The following is a 27,164-nucleotide window of genomic DNA, read 5'->3' on the forward strand; positions in this document are numbered from 1 at the left end:
CAATGGTACCCTAGGCAAGTACCTATTTATTCATTCATTCATTCATTCATTCATTTATACATTTCTATACTACCCTTCATCTGAGGATCACAGGGCTGTTTACAATATAAAGTAAAGTGCCTGAGCTTGTTCAGTGTCCCACTGATTTCCAATTTCCCCCTCTCACTGTAGCCCCTCAAACTGCATCCAATGCCATTTCAGAGGGTCCCCCAACCAGCAAAGGAGTAGCTTTGAGGGGAGTGCAGAGGACTGCAGAGGAGAGGAAGGATCAGGAATTCCCCATTGAACAAATTTATTTCCACTTGCATTTGTTTGCTCCAATGCTAACAGATATCTGTTAGGTTTACATGTTACAATAAATCCAGTATAAATCCAGTTATTTTTGCTGCAACCAACAAGGTGCCCCTCTGAAAGCTGCCATAAATTAATTGATTGTGATCATGTTTATTGCAGGGGAAAGTGGTGTCAGATTGGCATTTAGGCTGCAAACTTATGCCTGCTTACTTGGAACTAAACTCTACTGACCTCAGTGGGAGGTACTTAAAATGCAGGGGATTGGGCTGTCACTTTAATTAATTCCCTTCTTAATTCACTTTTGTGTCATTTAAGACTGGAAAGGATGTGCATGTGTCAGCAGCACAAAACCTGAACTTTACATTAATAGGAAAAAATTACTGAGACTGCATATATGAATATTATTAATAAATAAATAAATGGCATTTTGGAAAGACAGAGGATCAAAATAGCTTGTCTTAAACAAGTAGATAGGGGGAAATAAAAAATATGAACAACACACAGCATAATAAAATCAGGAAACTTGAATATATCTTTAAAATATAATCTCAAGTCCATGTGTGCTTAACACCACAATAATATTGAATTGGCGAGCCTTGCAAATATTTTTCATGGGTGCACTCATTTTTTAGTATAAGCAAATGAAGATTTTGTTGTTTCTGAAATTTCATTGCAACCAATAGAGCAGGGTAAGACATTTTAGCACTCTTGCCACATACGTCATGGGAAACAGTTCACTGGAGAACACACAATGGTATACTGCAGCTTTCACTCACAATAACCCATTTTCTCACTTCTAAAGGAGATCTATTTGCCTTCTAGACATGAGCAGACTATTATTCCTGAAGTGCCAAACTCTGAGTGCATGTGCAAAGCTCTCTCCTCTCCTCTCAATTGTTGGCAAAAAACAAAAAAAAAGCAACGGTTAGGTACATGCTCAAAGCATTCAGGTCAGGGATTACAGAAAAGCCATTGAGCGTGCTGCATTAACTTGAACTTCATGTTCTTGTCACAAGCCTGTTAGTAACTGGAGTTGAGCAAACTGGGTAGAAAGGCCACTTCGTGCCACCTCACATGATTCACTTTCTATTAAATCTATTTATTTCATGTCCAGGGTAAGGTACTAGGGGCTCTACAGACATTTCCCATCACATCAGACACTACAGCAAGTATCAAAGGATAATCTCCATGGTTTATAAAGGGAGATTTTATCCCTCTCAACTGTCCACGGGGCATCTTTCATGCTTCATTCAATGCTCAAAAACAGACTACTGTGAAAAGAAGGCCCTTTTACACAATAGGTGGAATTTAAATACACACACACACACACACACACATATGGGGGATTGCATATCAGTCAGGAAGCTGATGGCATTGATATAGAAAACCCCCCTCAAATATGATAAGATATAACCTTATAGAATTCTAGAGAATTGCCATACAGATTTAACACCAGAAAGCACCTTTCAGAAATAAGTAGTATGTGGAAAGGAGTGAGCCAAAGTTGATTTATAAAAATCGACTTTGTATATTTTGGTATGTCTTTCTAGATTTTTTTTTTTAAAAGGCAATAGCTATGCTTTTTGCTACATATTTTGCATTTCATATTTTCTGTTAAAATTTCAATTACAGGCAGATGAAGGCAGGTTAAAGAGGGTGTTGATATTCTAAATTCAATTACTTTATATTGTAATGGAAACTGTCTTAGCTAGTTTCTTTTGGTGCCTGTAGTTTATAATCTAGATAAAACAAATCTATACTAAGGTAACCCAGATTCTGCACCAAGATTTCTGCATCTTGAATAAATTATTTCATAAAATTGTCTGGAACTATGCATAATGCTATAACTCCCCCAAATAAGGACATCCCCCCCAAAAAAACCCCCGTGAGTGCTGCTGGCTCAGCCATAATGCCAATCTGGCATGCTGGTTTGCTTCTTCTCAGCGCAACACAGTATGGAGAGGGGTGGTGTGATTTGAGCAGCATATACCAGCACACTTCCTTGTTCACAGTAAGTTATAGTTTGCTGAGCCTGTGGTTTGCCATGACATATGAGCTGGGCCTCAGTGATGAAGCCTTGACCCTTAGCTTGAATTCTCAATAGGATGCTGAATTCTGCACACAGCACAGTATTGTACATATTTTATCTTACGCAACTGTTGTTTAAAATGTTTTCGATTTTGTATAATATATCTAAAAAACCTTTTGCAAAGTTTGGAACACTTATCTGTAAAGAACAGCTCGTTTTTGTGCACAGAAAACAGTTCTCCCTGCTGAAAATAGCCCTTGGAAATCGGTTAACAACAGAAGAACACAGATGAATTCTATTTAATGCACACATTTGTGCTCAGTATTCTTCTCAGTATTTTGCACATAAACTTCATAGCAAACAGAGCCAAAACACAGATGAGGAACAAACCTTTTGTGCCAATGCAAAATTTTAATGGTAGAGTAAACCACAAACTTAAGGTGTTTCCTTCACAATGCAATGTAAATTAAAAAAAAAACAACTCATGGATACAAAGGAGCAGAAAAACAATAGATACAAATAACATAAAAACCTTTTATTCAACTTTTTGTCATTACAGGAATCTAAATGAACAGGAACATATATCTTTATTATGAACACAATAATTGCCCACAAGAATACTGTGGGTAGCAGCAGCTCAATTGTGTACTGAATTGTAAAACTACAACACTGGGATACCCAGTGTTAGAGGCATGTTTTGGTTTGCCAGAGGAACCGTTCCTACTTTCATCAATGGGATTTTACCGATTTCGTCAAGAGCTACAAGTCTCAGATATTTGTTATAGAAAGTCGTATGTCTCCGTAAATCTCAGAGCTCGATTGCATAGGAGGAAACAAAAGCAGCAACAACCCACAGTTGAAATGTGGTTGCGATAGTGTGGTTAAAAAGCTTTGGCCAGGATTTGCTGTAACTGTATCTCTACATCTGGTCCCACACATGCCAATTACTTAAGAACGCCTGTGAGATACTTACGTGGATTATTAAACGGCCTTTTAGTAGCAGAGGTGGATTCAGGACACTGCCACTTTTGAACTCTGTGTATGCAATTGGACTCTGACATTTCATTTGGGTATTTTAAGCACTAGATGTCATTGTACTTTGTAGACCTATATTAACATGTTTAATGTAACAGATGGGGAACTTGTTTATTAAAGTAAACAGGCAGTCAGAAGGCAGGTTTGCAGGGGAACGGTGCTTTCTATTGGGAATGACACACAAATATTTTTGCACATTTCAAAATACACATAAACTGTAGCAGGCATATATGAAAGTGACTGGAATTACAGTACCAACTAGAGTCAGAATGTTCGTTATTTGTAGCACCCAACCAGAGTCATTTCCCTCTTGCATGCTGCATTCCTTCATTACCCTTGGAATCAGTTCCTCTCTGGTTCCTTCTCCTCTTCACTTAACTGAGAAGCCAAGAGCCATGTTCCCTTATAGGTGTAACTGCTTCAAATTTCGTTCGGAAAGGAAGTACGTACAGTGGTACCTCAGGTTAAGTACTTAATTCGTTCCGGAGGTCCGTTCTTAACCTGAAACTGTTCTTAACCTGAAGCACCACTTTAGCTAATGGGGCCTCCCGCTGCCGCCGCGCCGCCGGAGCCCGATTTCTGTTCTTATCCTGAAGCAAAGTTCTTAACCTGAAGCACTATTTCTGGGTTAGCGGAGTCTGTAACCTGAAGCGTATGTAACCTGAAGCATATGTAACCCGAGGTACCACGGTATATGTGGATACTTTACAGCCAATGTTTGATACTGAAAACTAGTCATTGGGTCAGCATGATGTAAAGAAGCATGAAGGGAATGCTTGAATAAAAATGGCAAAACAGCGTTTTTTAATTAATGCTATAATATACTTACACATATTGATCTTCAGAATTACTGTCTCACTATGTATCAGTTGGCATAAAGTGCAGGTGAACTTGCCCCCGCCCCATTTCCTTTGAAGCAACATAACACACATTTAAGCAACCAATTGCAAGCCTATTACCATTACTGGACAAAGGAAGCCCCCCAAGTGCGTTATATAGCAGTGTTCTAGATCTGTAATACTATTTGCAGGAGGAGGATAAAAAGACTAATAAGCATTATGCTGAAATCTAGGCCTAAAGGTAGCATTTAACATCATCTTTTAAAGATAGTTTAATAATGGAAATAAAATTAGTTCACACTGATCAGTAAAACCAATCAAACTGTGTTGATTGCAGCTATTATGCCTATGATCGCAGCATGGTTAAGGTCATAAATCAATCTACTACTCTACTCACTTGGCTATATGTAACTATGCATCCAAACCATGCTATTAACACACTTCTAAGCATAAGTTTGCAGGGGTATAAAAATTTCTCACTATGTAAGTTGCTAACAGGAACAACTTAGTGAACATATCTGCATTTGTTAAACTTTTTGCACAGTTCTCTATGCCATCTTTTCCACACCATTTCAATCTCTCTTTCAGGATATTGGCCCACTTTATTTTGTGTTCCTGGTTGATAACTTTGCACACTTCCTTTGTGTGCTGCCTTTTCACAGATGATTTTTAGAGTATTTAGTAGCTCCTTTGATTACTTAATAATTCATCTGAATTTTTTCATTCCTTTTTTCTTTGTGCCTAAAGTCAACTGTTCCTGAAAACTTAACTTATTATTAAAACAATCCGCAAGAAAGACAGATTAAAGGAAATGATGGAGCTAGATTTGTATAAACTGGGAGATGGTGTACACTATATCTCAAATGTATTGCGTGGGCAGGGCTTTCACCTTTTTCTTTCCAGCTGTAGACTGAACACAGTAGTTACATGCTTATCATTCCTGCAACATGGCACCAGAAGTATTCAGGAAGGGAAGGGTCACAGCTCAGTGCCAGAGCATCTGCACTGGATGCAAAAGGTCCCAGGGCTGCATCCCTGACATCTGTAGGTAAGGCTTAGAATATTCCCCCATTTGAAAACCTGGAGAGCTGCTGCCAGTTAGTGTAGACAATATTGAACAAAAGGGACCAGTGGTCTGACCTGGTATACAGCAGCATCCTATGCTCATAGTTCCTCCCTTGTATTTCATGTTGCAAAAAAAACGCTAATTGTATTTCAAATCCTATTTACAACATACAGTGGTACGTCGGGTTACATACACTTCAGGTTACATACGCTTCAGGTTACAGACTCTGCTAACCCAGAAATAGTGCTTCAGGTTAAGAACTTTGCTTCAGGATGAGAACAGAAATTGGGCTCCGGCGGCACAGCAGCAGCGGGAGGCCCCATTAGCTAAAGTGGTGCTTCAGGTTAAGAACAGTTTCAGGTTAAGAACGGACCTCCGGAACGAATTAAGTACTTAACCCAAGGTACCACTGTATATGCACATATAGAGCAAGCAGGCTACAAATCTACTTCCTCTAGTAAGAATGCAGTTTTATAGTTGGCGTTTTATTAGGTAGCAGTAATGTACTGTGCCCCACACCAAGTTTTCCTTCGCACTAACTTCAACAATACCTTATGTAAAAATGAGGATAGAAAATTGAATCTAACTGTTAAGAAATAGTAGGATTTAGTTCTAAATTCACCGGTATTAAGGTCATCAAAGGATAACTGGCTCGTGTCTCTCTATGATTTATGTGAAAAATGTGGTGGCCTTTATTTCATCCAGAACAGAGCAGGTCCAATCAGCTTCTATCTCTAGAAGGATCCCTATCTCAGACTCAATTCTTTGTTCAGCATCCAACATCTTAAGCAAAAAAGAAGAAGAAAAAAGCAATGTACAAAGCCATTTAGCAGAGTTTAAAGAAATTGTTTGGGTTAAAAATTAACTTATGTGAAGTAATGCTGCCATTTGTGGACAAAGACAATTTCTGAAGTATTGTCTGAACAAACCAAAGCAGCCAAAAAAGTGGGGAAAGAAAATGTTTGCCTATTTGGCAATGTCTGAAGAACATTAGTATGAGTGGATGGATTTGAACATGTCAGGTTTTCTTGTTGGGTTCTGATGTTGTTCTGCTTCCTCAATCTCACAATATGGAACATATATAACAGCACAAAAAATTGAGCATACCCAGAAGTAGATCAATTGCCTTTGTAATAGAAAATTCTAAGGACAAAATGTTCCACCAGCAGATCAGATAAGAACCAAAGCCAAAAAAATAAAAAAAAAAAATGGAATACATTCACTACCAATTTACTGCAGTCACCCATAAACTATTACAAGAACATTATGTATTGGGGTTCAAGCCAGCAAGCTATTAAAGAGGACTGCACTGATGTCCTCACTGCAACGCTATTGAAGCATTAATAAGTCCTCAGGGCATTGCATTTATGATGAAAGAGCCATCATCTAATCATATTTTCAAAAACATTTTGAAGGGACTATGCTCTGTCCCCAGGTTGGTTAGTTTTCTTGCTACATCTACAAAGATCACAATCTTTTCATATTTCTGTTCAGCCAAAACAGATACACATATATATTCCACAGTAGATGATGCTAAGCAACATTGTTTTGCAGGCACAGGATGTACTCATTGTCCCGGTTTGCTTTCCATGCTAATCTCTTTCTCTCTGTCTAAACAAAGAGCATATGAAATGTGCACAGATTAAAAGAATATGCTCCAAAGGGTCATTTTGTAGTGTTTTGGAACTAAGGGACTCTTGTAAAGGTACTAAAAGTCGCTACGGGTGAGCAAGGAACGAATTTCAACCAACAAATTTAAATACAGTTGAATGTGTGGGATAAAACATGTTGGAAGTTTAAATATATTAGTAACTAGCAGATTTTTATACTTGTTCATTCTACTTGAAGAAAACGTTAAAATTCACAAGTATTACTTGCTCTTTTAAAAGACACTAATGAACAACTGGACGGTATGCCTAATCAGCTAATGCTTTCACATCAGCAACCAACATTGTCCCCTGGGTAATGAAGAACTGCTAAAATTGAGGGCACATGCCAAGTCATACTCTTAATGATACAGTACATGGATGGAAACTCCCTGTGTTTCGTACATATATACATCCAAACGTATTTTCTTTTGAGGTTTATATTATGGGAAATGCAACTAAACTGCGAGCACTAAAGAGTTAAACTAAGCTAGCCATCCATGTCCCCCAAACACACACAAGGTAAGAATTCAGTTTGGGTTAAATCACACAGAAAATGGGTTGATGTTCTCAGCTTCATCCCTAGTGAGCATATTTGTCCGCATTACAATAAATAAATAATCAGTTAATAGTTATGAATCACTAAGTGCTAAGTACTTTTTTCCCTATTACATAAGCGTCAGGCATGCACAAACTCCAACCCAATTTGGAAGAAGCAGAATACTGGAGACAGGAACAAAATTACATTGGCAATGTACTCCCCCCTTTTTTTCTTCAAATTTATGATTTTGTTCTGAAGCAAGGAAGAAATGTGGCATAGCTACAGCTCACCTACATTTTTTCACGGGCTGAAGAAATTGACTTTTCTATAAGGTGTCATAGTTTGTGTCCTAAAACAATTCAGCAGCACCATAAAACACACACACACACACAATAATTTCTGCAACAGCAAGGCTTTCTTGAATGCATTAGTGAAAGTTAGATAAACCTGATTCATCTGATTTAATACTCTTCGCAAAAGAAGTATCAAAGGTTACAATTCTAGGAACCAAGATACTAAAGACAGCGGGCAACAAAAGCAACTTGGAACTATTATGGATGAGTTTCTTTACTTATGGGTGGGGGGGGGGGGGAGAAAAAGAAATGCATGCCTTAGATAGCTCCAATCAAGTCCACTGTGTTTTTTCTATAATATCTTGATTAATGGAAGTGCGGTGTATTGCTTTTTAAATAGCTATGCTCATGCATTGTTGTTGTGTTATTTTACCTTGTGTGTAATTAGTTACATTCCAATCAAACTTACATTAAAAGCAATAAGCAGTAATTTCTACCTGTGCTGGTACACAGAACACCTGGGAGTCATTTTGCAGAATCTACAACTAAATCTCTCTTCATACTTTGCAATTTCACAGCAGGGCCCCAGGCTTTGCTGACATCACAGTAGCCAATAAGGTTTTCAGAGAAATGGGTCCCCTTTGACTTCTTGAACGAAAACAGTACCACAAGCTGGCACGTCAATATGTCAGGAAGTTGTTTTAGTGAGACCTATAGGAAACGGTGCCATCTCTCTCCTCCATTACTGATAACTGGAAGGGAAATGTTCAAGGAGAAAAGGGTTTCGTTTTTAAAAAGCTTCCAGAGAATACTTGGATGTAGCACATGCTGAATTATTGTTACTTTCTGCTTATGGTCTATTAGCATTGAATGGCTCCCGCTCCCCACACATAGAGAGCTTGTCTTGTGCTTAAGTTGCAACTCAAGAGATATGTCCAAACTATGTCCTCTGAGAACAAGCCTAAAACAATTTTACTATAAAAAATAAGTGTTATTAAAAAAAATGGACTACAGCGCAACACAGAGACAAAATCTCACAACCGAGAAAAGCTTTACTTTCAATATTGGGGTAAATGAAATTCCCCTCCATCTGCTGTAAATATAGGTCATTTCAATAAGTAACGAAGAGGTCTGAGAATTTCCTGCTACCAGCAAAGTTATTCAGACATCTGTTAAAAGCCTGACTTGTTACAATGGGAGAAAAACTGGGAACTGCCTAGAGCGTGCATTTAAAGTAATGCTCCAATTTTACTGGAAATTTTAAATAGGTATCACCATTAACGAAAGCAATACATAAATTAAATACAGGCAAGAAATAATCCACAAGATAAAATAAAGAGTTTTGTTATAATTCCCTAGAATTGAGGCGGGGTGAGGGAGAGAAATTCTTGCTATAACAGCTCTGTTTAAACTTTGGCAGGCAGGAACAAGTTGGCAGAACACAACTTGAAAAGAGTAAATATGTTTCATGGCATATATATAATTGAACATTCTTCAAATTCCTCAAATGGAAATGTCAATGCCATGGAAATCCTTGAAACGTGGATAGATAAGATAGATAAATGTAAATAAGCAAACCCAAATACCTTCTCCCACGACTCCATTAAAAAGCAATAGAAAAAACTAAAACATTTCTGCTTTAGAGTTCTTTCCCATAAATCACCTTTCCAGATGTTAAAAAATCAGCTAAAACCTCTTTGCAAAATATGTACCGCACTGGCCTCATTCTAGCATGAACAATATGAGCTTCCCATCCACACATGAGGAGTCTTGCTGCAAAGTCAGGCAATAACTGAATCCAGCTCACTTTTGAAAACCAAGCAATATCAGTACTGAGCTGGGCTAGTTATACATAACTATAAGAAAGGGAGCCATGAACTTGGAAAACATCCCTACAAGAGTAACAGGTAGCCTTGATGAGGTTTACCTGCTTTTGAAAGTTTATGAGCATTCTCACACTGAACTGCAGAAACACTGACACACACAAAATTATATAAGCCTTTCTGAGTTCGGTAGGTCATGCTTCATTATGTTACATGTACTAGCCAATGGTAGCAAAACTATATTGCAGAAGACCTTGAACGTTTTATGTGCAACTCAGTGGCATGATTCACATGTCATAACGTGCCAAACTATGACTTAATTGCAACTGTGTGAGCCGGCGGGGTAGGGGACTTCCAGAAAAGGAACCTGCAGCTGCTCTGCTCCTTCGCGGTCCATTTTGGTGCTGATATAAGCCAAGGTTCTAATGGTTTAGCTCTCTCCAGACCAGCCACAAGCTGTAATCAAGGTTTACCCTAACTTTTAGACAGTCCCATTGGTGCCCTCCAAGGTCCCCTCCCAGTTTTAAACTGAAGGTTTTAAATTGATAGTTTAAAACACTATTTTAAATTGTGTGCAGTTGCCTTGTTGTTGTTTGCTTGAGAGTATTGCCAGTTTTGGAGGGGATGTTGCCTGCTTTTTGTCTCTTTTTTCACCTTTTTGTGGGGTGTATATAGGTGACATGCAGGGAGCCCACAACAGTTTCTCAGATTTCCAGCCCGGGCCAAGTAAGTCGGGGATCCCGAGAGAGAGAGAGAGAGAGAGAGAGAGAGAGAGAGAGAGAGAGAGAGAGAGAATAAAAATCCTTCACAATAGTAAAGATTTCAAAATGATAATCATAAAAACTTTGAAAAACTGTAACCTCATAAAGGCTAAATTTAAGGTATACAGTAAAATGATTTAAAGCTAAGTGTTATTTTCCATTACACTGGTACCTCGGGTTAAGTACTTAATTCGTTCCGGAGGTCTGTTCTTAACCTGAAACTGTTCTTAACCTGAAACACTACTTTACCTAATGGGGCCTCCTGCTGCTGCTGCGCCGCCGGAGCACAATTTCTGTTCTCATCCTGAAGCAAAGTTCTTAACCTGAAGCACTATTTCTGGGTTAGCGGAGTCTGTAACCTGAAGCGTATGTAACCCGAGGCACCACTGTATTAGAACAGAGATCACTGATACTCTATTTTGTAGTCTTTAAGACCGAGCACTGTGTACCTACACATACGTGTTCACTAGAATGAGGCAGAAAAAAACAAAATCAAAATCAAAACCTGACCTTCAATATCCTAAAATGTAATTTGATTGAATTTTCAAACGAACATCCAGGGCAGGTGTACATTTTTGAAATAGTAGTTCGGTCTAAATAAACCTCCATTGCATTTTGAAGTCTATGAAGTCTATGTTACTTTGAACAAATAACTTTTTGCCTCACTGACAGTTAAGGAGAGTGTTAGGCCAGCAGGAAGGAACAAACCATTAGTCAAATACAGTCTACAAAGTTGGAGAACTCTGGTTAGTATAAACTTACTGTAATGAAAAAACAACATATCCTGACTACAGAAGACTTTTGAAGCAAGAAATGCAAGGTACAGGTGTGGGAAAGAGATGATATAGACCGTTCTTTACACTACACTCCAGCAAAATGTCGTTACCTTGGACCGATACCAGCTTATTTTCCTAGTTTTGCATTCAGAAATTTTCAGAGCCATTTACTGGAGCATGCTGGTTTTATTCCCCCATCCCATTTTTACTTTATGCTATACAGTATGCTCAAATATTTAGCTACACAAAGCACCTCAGCCTACTGGTTCCAACAGCAACACCTTTAAGTATGTAACACATTTGCCTAACACAAAAAGTCTTTTGCATACAAACATTTCTTTATGATAGCTCCAGTTACAGATAGGTAGCCGTGTTGGTCTGCCATAGTCAAAACAAAAAATTTTTTTCCCTTCCAGTAGCACCTTAAAGACCAACTAAGTTAGTTCTTGGTATGAGCTTTCGTGTGCATGCACACTTCTTCAGATACCAATGATAGCTATATGACATGTACAGTGGTACCTCGGGTTAAGTACTTAATTCATCCCCGAGGTCCGTTAACCTGAAACTGTTCTTAACCTGAGGTACCACTTCAGCTAATGGGGCCTCCTGCTGCTGCTGCGCCGCCAGAGCATGATTTCTGTTCCCATCCTGAAGCAAAGTTCTTAACCCGAGGTACTATTTCTGGGTTAGCAGAGTCTGTAACCTGAAGCGTATGTAACCCGAGATACCACTGTAGTTTTACTGAGGCATATTGGCTATTTTACTCACTGAAACAAGGAATCCTGTAACAGAGCTAACTAGGCAAATATTTTCAACAGTGCTGCTTTTAGCCATTGACAATGGATAGAGACAAAGACTCCAAAATAATGTGATGAGGTTGGAGAAATTGCTGAGAATTTAGGAGAGACTTAATGTCTTTCTTTGTAGATGAACATATCATCCTAAGAAGAGCCTGCTAGATCAGGCCTTTGGCTCATCTAGTTCAGCATCCTGATCTCACAGGATGCCTGATGCCTATGGGAAGCCTGGACACGAATAGCACTTCCTCACCCACCCACCCATTTTTTACACTTAAAAAAAGCATCACTGCCCACAAATCATGACTGGCAAGACTCTCTTTATCTCTACAGGCTCCCGAGTTCCTTCTAGCTCTCTTTTCCTATTCCTGCGCCTGATCGTCATGGAAATATGCTATGTAGCATATTTCCATAAGGATCTGACTGGGACAGGAAGGAAAGGAGGACTCTGGAGCTTATGGGGGCAGAAAGTCATGCTAGCTCTGATCATTTATTTAGGTGTAAAAAAATAGGACTGGGGGAACTACACTTAGCTGGCTCATTTGCAAAGCAAGATAAGCTGCTACCCCAAATGCTGTGAAATTCTCTCTCTCTCTCTCTCTCTCTCTCTCTCTCACACACACACACACACACACACACACAAAACAGTGGAAATTCCTTCTTTCATAGAGAGATTAATGGTTCAATAAAACTAAGAGGGACTTTTGACCCATCACTAGGAAACACACTTTTGTTGTTGTTGGCATCCGTCTAACTCAAGAGACAATGGAGGAGCGCACTTTGTGGGGTTAAGTCAAACTATTGGACAGTTGCCATGCCTGCTGTGGTTGTAGAGAACGATACAGGAGAGACATGTTTTGTTGCAGCTGGGGCAGATGAAGTTACCCAGCTGTACTGCTGCAGATGCACCATGGCGTTTCTTCACTCTGCGCTCCTCTCAGCGGTCATTTCTCCTCTGGTCACTGCTGAGGATACACAACATGACTGTCTCCATGCACTGCGGTCATCTGCAAAGGATTCCCACATGGCGGGGTTGATGTTGCCCACCTTCATTGTCTCATGTGCAGACATTTGTAACACGGACTTGGTATGCCTGAACCAGCTCCCCACAGAGCACATTCTTGGGGATCCTGCCATCTTTCATTCTGTGAAACACACTAAAGGATCAAGATCCAGCAAAGCCACTTGCCTTAACCCACACAGCATTTTGAACGTAGAAAAATATGAAGCATTTTTGAAGCTTCTGTATGTTTTACAGGTTGGTTCTACATGCAACCAGTTTTTAAGCCCATGTTCGTGAAAAGTGCCCCACATAATCCATTTAGATCAGCCTTCAGAAGGTCTGGGTCTAGTTCAATGCAGACCAGGATTCCAGTTCTGCTGGATCAGTCATGAAATGGAGCCGTCAGTGCCACCATTTCCACATTTGGTGCTACTTAACATACGTCAAGAATGACAGCGGCAACAACACCTCATTCTGAAGCCCTGGATTATTCTGCATCTGAATAGTGAATCCAGGAAATTTTGAAGTTTTGGTGGAATAAAATAGTTTTCAAGGCTGAATGACAGTTCATTAAAGCATGTGGTAAAGATCTTGGACTGTACCACTTCTGAATATAGACAGAGTATAAATTTCTCCATATTTTAAATATATATATATATATTTCATGCACGAGGAAGATGAGCTTTTTTAGAAGATACCACTTGCTTTACTGAACTGTCATTCAACCTTGAAAACTATTTTATTCCATCAAAAGTGCCTATAAGTTACCTAAAATTCTACTTTAAACTAGTTTCCAAACCTCAGATTATTTTAGAAAGCTAACATTTCTTAGGTTGGCTCTTCTAAAAATGCATACAAAAGGTTTAGCTAGTAATAACTACTCAAAGCCTAGATTTTTAAAAAAAAAACTATATTGTAACTCCACTGGGATCACTGAGGAGGGTGAGGGGAACTATGACCCCAACTATATGGGAATATCCAATAAATTTTCTAAGTACAACAAACTAAATTTAGAAAGTTGGCATGATTTCATGCAGGAAACCTTTCAAATATTAGCGATCCAAATGGAATCCACCCCCTCACATACAAGATATCATGCAAATCTGTCAGCAAGTGTACCTGCCATACTGTGAAGACATGTTTCATCGACCTTTTTTAAATAGTGTTCAGAACCAAACTAATATTCTTCTAAGTAACATTTAGAGAGCTTTTTCCTATCAAAGGATATTGGCTTGGCTCCAGTACTAAATTCCTACTATCCTGGCATGTCTTCATCTTCTGTTGTTGTTTATTCTTTAGGTCTACTCTTGTGCCAAATTAAAAATGCAGAGGTTTAGTTCTGCCAGAAAATTCTGTCTTCCTCCTTGTTCAGAGCCAATCAATCCTCTATTTGCCCAGAAATATTGTGTAGTAATGAGATGAATGTGAACGGTAGAAAACTCTCCATAATATCATGAAGCAAAGTGTTATGTAGGGCTACCCTGACTGGCTCAGTCAGCCAATGGAAAGATTTGACACTGAAGCTGATGCGCTAAGACTTGCAATTCATTTCCCCTCCCTAGAAAACCCCCAAATCTGAAATAATTGGGCTCTTCCTCCTTTGAATTACAATCCAGAGAGGTTGTCTTAAATCCCCTTAATCTCTTTATAACCAACAGTTTTATCCCAACTTCCTCTGTGGGATACACCCACAAGCCCTCCACACCACAATTTAAGAACTCTGCCAGCAAGGAGATGTGAGCCACACACTATTTTAAACAGATTAATCAAATGCAGGAAGTAGCTCAGTCGCTACAGCATGAGACACTTAATCTCAGGGTTGTGGGTTAAAGCCCCTCGTTGAGCAAAATATTCCTCCACTGCAGGGGGTTGGACTAGATGACCCTCATGGTCCCTTCCAACTCTATAATTCTAAATTATATAATTCTACAACTAAATCATTTTCACAGTAGACTCACTGAAATTAATTGACTTTGGCCCATTGACGCCAATGGATCTTCTCTGAGTATGAGAACATGCCACCCTGGGTTCCTTGAAGAGGAAGGGTGGTATATAAATTTTATAGATGAAAATAGTAGAATAATTTTAATTTTAAATTTTACTTTCTACAAAGATATTCAGAAATTCATTACTCTTGCACATTGCAAAATGGGAACCTGGGGTCCTTGGAAAGAAAGGGCAGGATATACAGTGGTACCTCGGGTTACATACGCTTCAGGTTACAGACTCCGCTAACCCAGAAATATTACCTCGGGTTAAGAACTTTGCTTCAGGATGAGAACAGAAATCGTACTCTGGCGGCGCGGCAGCAGCAGGAGGCCCCATTAGCTAAAGTGGTGCTTCAGGTTAAGAACAGTTTCAGGTTAAGAACAGACCTCCAGAACGAATTACCGGTAAGTTCTTAACCTGAGATACCACTGTAAATTGTATAAAGAAATAGAAAAAATAAAATACAAAACATTGACTACCACCCTGGATGATTATTTTTTAAAACCAACTCTAAACTCTAAAGCATCCAACTTGTAAAAAAAAGGTAAAGGTAAAGTACTCCTGGACAGTTAAGTCCAGTCAAAGGTGACTATGGGGTGTGGCACTCATCTTGCTTTCAGGCCGAGGGAGCTGGCGTTTCTCCACAGACAGCTTTCCGGGTCATGTGGTCAGCATGACTAAACCGCTTCCAACTCAACAGAACACCGTGATGGAAACCATCACAAGGAAACGCCATTTACCTTCCTGCTACAGAAGTACCTATTTATCTGCTTGCACTGGTGTGCTTTCGAACTGCTAGGTTGGCAGGAGCTAGGACAGAGCAACGGGAGCTCATAACAGGATCCATAACAGGATCCAATTAATGTAAGCATTCAAGTAACAAGAATATGTTGGATTTAGATAAAAGTATTGGATTATGTATACGTATTCAATATCATGGGAACATCAGGCGATCATACCTGGAGCCAGACCAAATGTGATAGCAGCCGTGATCATGTTTACACATAGGGGGTGATGTCTACTTTTTCTTTTATACCAAAAGAGAAACCCAAATCAGGAGAACTGAACTCTACCTCTATTGCTCTCTTACCAGTTTGGCTCCAATACTAGAAGTGATCTGATCTGTGTCTTCAGGAAGAAACGGCGGTAAGGTGGAGTGTGTCCAGCTCCCCTTAACCTGTACACCCAACTTAATTGCAGAAACAGATCTATTTATGCCCTGCTTTCTGTGAACACACAGCTGCCTTTAACACATCTCATGAGGACCCCCCTCATACTTTCACAGCTTTTCACATTTGCACAGTCAGAGCACATTATATGTTGGTCCGTAGACATATATCTAGATTTCTAATTTTTTAACCTAATTGACATCTAAACAGCAGGTTTAGGACCGAATTGGAAGGAAAGGTCACCTGCCTCATTTTGGAACCTTCATGCCGTCTTCTTCAAGTTCAAATACAGAGATAAATAGCTGGTCATAAACCATGGAAGAGGTATCTAGTGGCCAAACTAAGGTTTCAAAAACATATAATTCATTTCAGTGATAAGTGCATTTAAACATTTCTGTCACAAGTACCTTGAAATATGACTACATTAGCACATGAAAGTACCCTGATAGCCTGCTTTCAATAGTAACACGAGTGCTGTGTGAGAAGCATGTAAGGCTGGTGGTCAGCACCTAGAGAAAGATTCAGGTTAAAGATCAGAATCAAGACACATGCATGTCTTTTGGTATTTTGTTTTTAAATCATCTTAACATAGTTTATAATGTTTTGCCCAGCAGTTTTGGATCGGGACAATTCTTTTTAAAAAATAAAGTGAAAACTATTTGAATTCTCTCTCTCTCTCTCTCTCTCTCTCTCTCTCTCACACACACACACACACAAAATGTAGAGAGCAAGGTAAGGAATCTGTTGTATAATATGTACTGTTGACATTTTCTTGCAACCCAGAAATATTAAATTATAGCAACATTGCACAATACTAAAATGGGAGGAGAGAACCTAATGCATGCTTCCAGATTTTTTAGGATTATTCACCAATTCCTTCTGGTTGTGAAATATAACACTGTATTCAATATTAGTTTCTTCAGACCTCGTAACTGAGTGCTAAATGATTCACATACTTTGATTTGGAGTCAAACATACTACTCTCCCCCCCCTCCATTATCATTGATAATCCAAGAGGAAAGGAAATCTACAAATACAATACAAACTTTATTAAAATTTTCCAAGCAGCTGTAAGAATAAGGATGCTTTTGTGATGGCAACTTCACCTAAGTATATTTTTTAAATATTACAAAATGAATTTTACCAACGGCTTTGGTAAAAGTTTTGTTTCCTGAAAAATGTTGCTGAAAAATCATAATGGCTGTGACTTCTGCAAACATAGCAGAATTCTCAGTTTCTCTAGTTTCCTAAAGAATGTAAAAGGCCGCTGTATAAATAATTTATCATTATATAACCTATTTTAATAATGCACTTAAAAACAAAACTAAAGGCATTTCCTATTTTAAGTACATAGGACTTTTTTGTATGTTTGGAACAGCATGTTTTTGATTATTTAAAGATAACGTTCTAAGCTACATCTGAGTCACATAGCTACCATATTTTAGCAAACCACAACAAAAAGTACCTTATATTAACTATAGATGAGTAGTCAGTGAGTCAGAGAATACTTAAAAAGGGTTGGGGGTGGCAAAAGACAAGAGTCAGATATAAATGTTTTATTAGAGTTTTAAAGTTCAAAATATAGATAAGACTGAATTGGAGCACAAGACCAACAGACTCTTTTGTGGCTACAGCTTTCTCTCTTTATTGGATTGAAGTCTAACATACAGAAGGAGTGCTGGAACATAGTCAATGGCAAGAACCAGAATATTCAACAGCAACTTAACGTTTATTTTTATATTTGAGATTTATGGTTAGAAAACTATTTACAATTGTCACCTTAGTCCCACCACACCCCTCTAAGACATTAACAAAATAGTAGCCTCATCCAAAAATTGTAAATTTGTGGGAAGAGGCCAGTCAGACACTGCTATGATATTGCCAGCAAATATGTTTAGAGCAGGGGGAAGCTGAAACCCAGAATAGTGGAAAAGCTTTGTCACAAAGTAATAACTACAATATTTGCACTGTCAGCTGGACATCATCCAGCAATAGACAGAAAACTATGGAGAAGCTAAGAAAGAATCGTGTCTTAAATTACAACTAAATAGTCGGGAATTGCCTTGCACCAGCAACTTAATATGCATTAATGCCAACTGTAAGACAAATGCAACTTTTCTCATCTGCAGAAACTATTTCTGGGAATCAGTGTAATACAGGACTACCATGCTTAGAAAAACATATTGGTTTGACCCTCTGGGCCATTTTAGATAGGGCTGCCATGTGTCCCGGACATAACCGAAATTTCAGAGGTAGAATTGACATCTGGGTGGAATTTCTGAAAAGCAGTGTTTTGTCCTGGATCTTAGGCAAGTCAATCAAAAAATTGCTTTCTTTGGCATTTTTGTAAAGAAAAGCTCAACAACTTTCGGGGTGTCCTGGTTTTTACTTTTTGAAATATGGCAACCCTATTTTAGGCATAACAATCTCTTTCCCGTTCTATTATACAGTGGTACCTCAGGTTACAGACACTACAGCTTACGCGATTTCAGATGCGCACCGCGCCAACCTGGAAGTACCGGAACAGGTCACTTCCGGGTTTCAGCGCTCGCGCATGCGCAGAAATACTAAATCGCGCTTTGCGCATAAGCGCCAAATCATGAGCCGCGCGTGCGCAGACACGGTGCTGCGGGTTGCCAACGTGCCTCCTGCACAGATCATGTTCGCAACCCAAGGTTCCACTGTACCAAGAATTAGTGTTGTGCTTCTGTGCTCTCCATCCCCTTACCTCTAAGTTCATGCACCAGAATTAAGGACTTCCAAGACTTGCTTAACTATAGCTTCTTAATAGTTCACAATTAGGAAAGTGAGGTTTAATCGCAAGCCATGAAGTATGTATGTTTTACCTTTTGATGAGGGCAGTTATTTCAGCGACTGAGCAGCTCAGATGAGAGCTTACATAGCCAGGCCCGGATTGAGCAAGTGCTACCATGCACTTCCATGCACCCTCTCCTCCACAGTAGCTTCATATCTAGCTAGCTGGGCATTCTGGCAGTAGCTCTAAAGCTACTTCATCTGAGTCTTCATCCAAGCACACTTCAGTCTCTGGAGCAGTGCAGAAACCTGACACGGTAGTAGTAGTGGACCTGCTGATATACTAATGTAGCAAATGTAGCAAATAAACAAATAATTCCTGAGTGCAAAGGATCTGGCTGCTGTCTTATATATGGACCCAATAATTAACATATCAAATGACTGTAATATGCTGTATGAAGAGATGCCCTGGAAGAATGCACCAGCCCAATTACTAGGTTTATTTGGTCCAAGAATGCATGTCTGACACATTTGAATTTGTTAGTGGTCCATTTTGCGGCACTCTTCTCTGGTTCTAGAATAGTTAAAGGGGTCCCTGTTTCTGTATGGGCCTTCCAGATTCCATGATAGGTTTGCGGCCAGCAACAGCAGCAGTGCATTTTCAATAATCGTGCCCTCACTTAGGAGCTGCCTTAATAGGAAGGCCTGGCAGGCTTTCCAGGAAACAACAAAGGATCCCCCACTTCGTATTAAACCTGTTTTGGAACTGCTGCCTTACTGCTATGTTCTTTGGGGGGGGGGGGAAAGGTTGTATGTTTTAGCAGTTCTTACTTTGTTTATCCCTATACAGTACACTGCTTCTACACAAAGTTGGCTAAACCAACCGCCCTAGAAAACAGTTTCTAAGCCACACTAGCAATTTTTTACTGCAGTACTACTGTGGGCCTTGCTCTGTCCATTGAAAGAAAATGCAAATGCATCATAAATGTGTGTGTACACACACACACACAAATTAGTAGGGAGCAATTGACATATGCCCTCTCATAGCTATATGAATACTATATAGAACCATGGTTGCATAATTGATATAACCCTGGTTATCCGGGCCAAGATATGGTGCACAAACATGGCTAAATCTTCTTAAAATCAGACTCAGAAAACAAAGTAAAGGAAACTTCAGTACAGTATAACAAAAACAACAAAAAATGATTTCTTTCTTTTAAAAATATTGTTTGCTCTTTCTGAACCTCTCAGCCACCAAGGTGACAAACCTGTACAAACTCAGCACAGAGGCACTAGCCCTAAAACCTTGTACTTCTATCTACAACACTCGCTCTGGTGAATCCAGGCTGTTTATTGAAAATAACAATGCCTGCTTTTGCAGAACAGGATTATCCAAACTCATAAAATGAAATGTGTCAGACAAAGGGATAAAAGAATCCTTATTCTACAGAGTTGAGCCTACAGTTGCCCATGCGTGCCAGAGGGGTGTGCCAGCAAGTATGGGAAAGACTCTCCTCAAAAGACTGGCTGGTGCACACAGTCTGACATCCTTAGTTAGTAAGAGAAGCATTCTACTGAGACAGAAGATGAATAACTAGGTCTCTATAATGCAAATTTACAAAGCAAACGTTAAAAAGGTGTTTGAGTATAGGCAAAGACTCTACATAGAACACAAACTAACCACAGTGGATATGTTTCCTTTCAACCACATTGCAAACACTCTGTTTAATACATGCCACAATCAGTACTTTACCCAGTCCTTCCTGGACTTTCCACGCAGAAACAAACATGATTTACAAGATTCTCTTCGAAAGACTGGCTGGTACACACAAGCACAAAGTTAATCTGCTGTATACCAAGCTACCTCTTGTAGTGCAATCATGGAATGGAAAAGAACATCAATCACCTCCTAGTCCAACCACCTCTCTAAAGAATATTTTTTAATAAATAAATAAATATATGTTCTCTTTTTTTTTTACACCTGTAATTAAAAGGAAAAAAGGCTTCTTTGTCCCAATACTTAAATACATTTTACCTCATTGATATGGACCTTTTCTTGCACATATACTTATTCATACCTGTTCTAGTTCCCGAAATCTCCATTTTGGCTGACTGTCAAAGACTAAACCAGTGGTAACCAACATGATGCACTCCAGATGTTTTGGATTCCACTTCTGATTATCCCTAACTACTAGTCATGGTGGCTGAGGCTGATGGTACCACATTGGCTAACCCTGATCAAAGCCTATCACGTTCCATTCATATTGGGAGTTCCAGTTTCCATCCCATTTAATTAAGTTTCCCCTAAGCGAGTGTCCTTCAGATGTTGTTGGACTACAATTCCCATCATCCTTGACTATTACCTATGCTGGCTGGGCTATTGAGAGTTGAATTCCAGCAACATTTGAAGGACTACTGGATGAAGAAGACTGGTTTCAGTTAAGTCTTTCCTCTCTAAAGTTCTCTCTTGCTTCAGAGGAGAATATACTAGGGCTGCCATCCAGTTCAGGGGATCTTAGTTGGCCAAATTAGTTATAACTGATTAAATATGCATATATTTGTAGATAACAAAAATAATAATTTTGAAGACAATTTATTATTATTATTATAATGCACATACATTTCACAGAAGGCACCATTTTGAAAAAGGCATTCCAGTACAGGGTAAATGTTTCTAAGTTGGTGTCTGCCCCAAGCAGTTTTTATAAGTACATACTGTATTGAAATGAATGTCAATTGGGGGTGCTTTTCATAGGGTGGAATGTTTTGCCTCAATTATGTTAACTCATTAAGAAATATTTAAACCCAGATTTAGAAAATGTATCGTTTAGTGCAAGGATGGGGAACTTGTGGCAAGGATGGGGAACATGGACTCCAACTTGGATTAGCCCCAGCCAGCATGAATATGGTTCGTGGGTGTTGCAGTCCAGCAACATCTGGACTGCAACAACTGGTTACAGCATGTGGCTGAAGTCCTGCACACAGCTGGTTCTCATCTCATTGGATTCGGAAAATAAGCAGAAGTGCTGTATGCTGGAGTAACGTCTGTTAGGGGGGGGGGGGAAATCCATGCTTCATAGATGTACCGGTAAATGCAAATGAATTCAAAGGGAAATGCCTGTCCTAAGAACTTATACTTAGAAATCTAGTTATATTTTGCAATATATTACTTAGCAGTCTAATGCAGAAATGCAGAGTTTATTAGTACTCACATGATTTAAATTATTGCTTAATTTATTGCTTCCATACACTGTATTGCAGACAAAGCAAAGGTTTTAACTCTAAGAAATGATGAGAAATTAGCAAGATTTGGTGATATCCAAGTAAATCCTATTCAACACCACTGATTTCAATGGGTCTGCTCTGTAACTAGGCTGGCAATCACCCAATGTCTTAATTACTTGGCCATTTTTACATTTCTAGATCAATAACTGGCCATCATGGCTTTGCATTATTTTGTTCCCATCTCATACTTCCCATACTTCACATCTCAGGTATCCTATTAGGTAGTTTTCAGAAAAAGGACTGTTGTAAGGGAGAAAAGTAGTTAAAACCATGAAAATAGTAGTAACTGGCCTTCTTCCTCAAGCTTCCAATGATTTTAAAATATTATCTCAATAATAAATGCAACTTTTCAAGCCAAGGATTTCTTGTTAATCAGTATAGAGGAGACTATACAGAGAAACTGAGTAATATTATTCCAATGTCTAAAAGACCTGAATCAAGCAAATAAATATTCAGCTCAGAGAAAAAATAGTGCTGCACCAGCAAAGTACAGAACTGGTTGCCTTGTGCCAGCAATGCTAGCCAATTCAGGATGTCAAGTTAGTACCCCAGAATAGTTCAGATCCATTATTCAGAGACAGCCAATATTGGTAGATATGTAGTCGTGGCACCAAGCAAAAATGCTACAGTACACAAACATAGAAAAAGAATATGGACAATCTGCACAACAATCACATGGGAATTTTGAGCACTGAAGAGATACCCATGCCAGCACAAACCTTCATACCCTGATACACAACAGTTATCTGTTACAATGGCAATGTGAATGACGGAAAGGTCTGTTGCACAGAGCACCAATGGGATAATAACATCTGAGTACCATTTGTTGTCAGGCTAGAACGAGCAGACAGCATCCTAGGGCAGTGCCTGGGGGCCGAATGTCCTGTCACGGCCCACCACCAACATGTGGAGTGGCAACATGTACATATAGTGCATTTACACTGCATGAAAAATGCTTTGGGGTACTTCGTAATTTAAAGTTTCTGCTCACATTTTTACTGCTTGATAGCAACCTCTCCTAACTCTATTTCAACCCAGAATATCACAAGAGAAACAGACACCATGGACAAATAGTGTGAAGTTGACCACAGAACTATAATCCATGTGCTCCAAGCCTCAACTCTAGAAGGGCAGGCCTCCAAACAAATGAGAGAGACAGCCACCAAATTGTTGAGAACCATCTTCAGTACCTTGTCTGGAATCAGTTACAATCTGCGACAGAGGCTTTAGTGGTGTGGATCCACTACATTCTGCCAGCAATGGCTTTTGAATATGATGCCAGTCACTTGCACACTTGCCAGGACTTTGTACCAAAGTTTGATGATCCATCATATCAAAAAGGCCACTGAGAGGTCAAGCAGAGTCAATAGAGTGGTACTACCCCTCACCCATTTCCCAGGAAATGTTGCTCATCACAGTGACTAATCCAATATTCGACCCAGCCCCAGGCCAAAAGCCAGACTCAAAAGGATAGAGTTGTCCAGAACTAATGCAACACGTGTCAGACAGCATAAATGTACAAGATAATTTTATTCATATCATAAAAATAGATCTTGTATCATTTAAAAAATTCTTTTCTAAATTTCTATCCTCTTCTTTCACTACAAAACACGAAGCAGCTAACAGCATAGAAATTAAAGCAGCAAAGCAACATAACAAAGTATTATAATAACATATTGAAATTGTCTGTTTGCGTTTTAATCGGATGTGTTTCCATGAGAAGAGAAGTCAGTAGCTTTTTGTTATAAAACAACCATGGAAATGAAAGGCAATCTATGGTGGATATAGGCTGGGGAAAGGACTCCTAAAGTTTGCTTCATGACCACGATACCCAAGTCCAGAAACACGAGAGAATGCTACCTTTAAAACGGTGTTACTTCAGATCACAAAGAAATATTCCAATTAGTGAGGAAACAGTCAGTATCTATTTGACTATCTAATTAAGGCGGGGGGGGGGGAATCAACACACAATGCACTTGACTAAGGGACAGGAATCCCTTTTTGCACAGTAGTCTTAAAGGCTGATTACTCTTCTGTGATAGATATGGACTGTATCTACATTTATAAAAATGAACTCTATTTCTGGGAGCAGCTTATGAAGAGGTTTAAAAAGGCAATAAGGAACATATATGACAAAAACAACAAGGGAGCCCAGCCCCTATAGAAGCACTCCTTTACAAATGAAGAAATCTGCATGGTTCTTTATGATCAAGGGTTTACCCATTTATTTGGCTAATCATTAAAATGGCTAAACAGACCTCTAATTTGAAAATAAAAACCGATTGATGCAATCACAAACAAGTTCTAAAATTGCAGTTTATTAAAAAGAAAAAAAGGAAATCTTGTCTAATCCAAAACACACTCACAGTTACCTTTTTCTAATCAGAGCATTCATTTCTCCTCATTATGATCTCACAAGCACATTAAAATCTTATTAACATTAATTACTTCTGAGCATCTATGCATGAGCAGCGACAGGCTTGCGTACGTGTATGTGTGTGTGTGTGTGTATGTGTCTGGATCATATCTACATTTATATACCTTGCTGCACTTTGCTTATAAAACATGTGAAAATATTGCTGCTAACACCAATTAGCTAATTTCACGCACACACAGATAGTAACCTGCTGTCTCGCTGCACAGCTTAATAAAGACCAGCAGACAGATGGACAGACAAACATACACAAAAAAATCATCCCGACACTTCCTGATGCAAAAGCTTTTTAAAAAAACAACAACAACACACACAGCCTGACACCTCTAAGAGTGCAAATTTAAGCCGCCAAAATCTGGAAAAGGCACACATTTTTAAAGAAGCATTTTTTAAAATGCAACACAGCCAATATCCTGTTTTCTCACAAATGAGTGCCATGATAAATTGATAAAGACAAAGAAAAATCTGGCAAACAGACAAGCAGCACACTCACACACATACAGTGACAGAGAAACAACATGGCAGATTAAGGGATAAATATCTTACCAGTTGATAATAAGAAAAAGAGGCAACCCTCTCCCGAAATACATATTTACAAGCAAAATTACATTTTGATATGACATGTAACTTTCCCTTCAAGCAAAGAGGGGGAACTAGAGTGGATTCTTGTTAGATTTATATTGCAGACATTCAAGAACATGACGAGGGTAAGAGGATGTCATCTATTCCATTATTTTTCCATGGGCTGGCTCTGTCCCACAATGTGGTCAGTCTGCCTTTTGGCTTCCTTGGAAATATTCTGAAACTGATTGCTTAAATGACTTCTACACAATTTGCCAGCTTTCAGCTTTTGCCTTGTTTCTGCCCCTCCCCACAGATTACCAATGACCACTATGGATATTTATACTAGTAACCTGAAAGGAAAGGGAAGATGTGAACTGAAAATTGTGCATTAACAGTGGTCTGAATGATGTCCAGAAATGAAAAACAGTACCAGTCAATAGAAAGGATTAGGTGAGCTGGAAACCAAATATCCCTACCTAAACTATATATCAACATCATGTTCTCAGCAAGATTATTATTATTTATTAGTGGTCCTCTTTCTGAAGTCATCTTCAAAATCAGCAACTTGTGGTGATTTTCTGCACAAACCATGCCATGCACCCTTAACCCCTGTGCGTATAATCACATGGTAATGAACAAGGTAATGTAATGAGCCTTCTTTTACCTCCCAAGAATTGCAGGTACGGTGTATCTTTATATTCTAACTGTATGTAAACAGTGGACACATGAGTCTCTCAACAAGCACATGTAGCAACTATTCTGGTGTTAGAGAGTACAAGAAAAAAATGTAACAGCTTGTTGTGTACCAACTTCTAGCATTTGAAGTGTCCTTAACCCTAAGCCACTCTGCATATGTTCTCCCACAATTCAAAGAAAGCCTACTTTTTCCACTTGTCTATAATACTTCTAATTAATAATAATAATAATAATATCTCCATATACTATTCAAAAGGCTTAAGGACACGCTACCCTGCTGAAAGCTGAATTTTTATAGACATCAATAGAAGGCTCGTACTTATTTTTCAGTTCCACAGATTTGTATGATCTCAAAATTGGACTGCATCTGGATCATAATAGCACCTCCAACACAAAAGGGCTATAATAACAGCTCTAACACACTTGGGTCTTATGTTTGCAAGCTGCAGATTTGCAGATTTGCAGCAACATTATACCATGGAAAAAGCTGGCACTCAAGTCACACACATTAGTAAACGTAAAGGGACCCCTGACCATTAGGTCCAGTCGTGACTGACTCTGGGGTTGCGGCGCTCATCTCGCTTTATGGGCCGAGGGAGCCAGCGTACAGATTCTGGGTCATGTGGCCAGCATGACTAAGCCGCTTCTGGCGAACCAGAGCAGCGCACAGAAACGTCGTTTACCTTCCCGCTGGAGCGGTACCTATTTATCTACTTGCACTTTGACATGCTTTCAAACTGCTAGGTTGATAGGAGCAGGGACCGAGCAACGGGAGATCACCCCGTCGCGGGGATTCGAACCACCGACCTTCTGATCGGCAAGTCCTAGGCTCTGTGGTTTAACCCACAGCGCCACCCGCGTCCCCAACAAATTTCTCCAAAATACCGCCCAGTGCTGCCACTGTAATATGTAGCCACAGGAATGAAGAGAATTTGCCTTTTAAATTAGAAAATAAACTTAATTTTCAGTAATTAACTGAGTTTCAATATTTTTGAAGAAATGTCTCAAAGTTACAGTTTAGGGATATCACATATGACATCTAGGTTATGAAGCTACCATCAGTTCTATGGCTTTGAGCAAGCATTCAAATTATTTTTTATTCCTTGGCATAAGGCCAGGGTGCAAGTAGTCACTATCCAGAACTGAAGGGTGTGCAATCCAGCTGAGGGCTCCTGAGATCAGTGGTCTGAACTGAAATTGGAGAAGCCAAAAGTGTAGCAAGCAGAATGCAGTGTTGGAAAAGGCCTGGCTACCAGTATTTATACCAGGACTGGCTCATCTGCAGGCTTAACAACAAATGTCAGATGTGTGGATTGATACTGCACACCTTTGTTCCCTTCTATGCCTAAAAAAGATATCCAAGGTTT

At 39.2% G+C, this 27,164-nt stretch overlaps 1 protein-coding gene across 38 annotated transcripts in view; it reads right to left on the reverse strand.

The window, feature by feature from the left end:
* The window catches only part of ZBTB20 (zinc finger and BTB domain containing 20), a 513,065-nt gene that overhangs the window by 424,413 nt on the left and 61,488 nt on the right, over positions 1-27,164 (reverse strand). The window contains exon 2 of one of the 38 annotated variants that reach the window (XM_083609095.1): positions 16,309-16,401. The exons of 35 other annotated variants lie outside the window; for them this stretch is intronic. The gene's annotated coding sequence lies outside the window, so the exon portion shown is untranslated. Of the gene's footprint in view, positions 1-16,308; positions 16,402-25,083; positions 25,103-27,164 lie in introns of those variants that run through there. 2 more of the 38 variants (XM_083609065.1, XM_083609068.1) reach the window with 2 other exon arrangements.

The sequence above is a fragment of the Podarcis filfolensis genome, assembly GCF_964270895.1.
Source record: "Podarcis filfolensis genome assembly, chromosome: 4".
Taxonomy (NCBI): Eukaryota; Metazoa; Chordata; class Lepidosauria; order Squamata; family Lacertidae; genus Podarcis; species Podarcis filfolensis.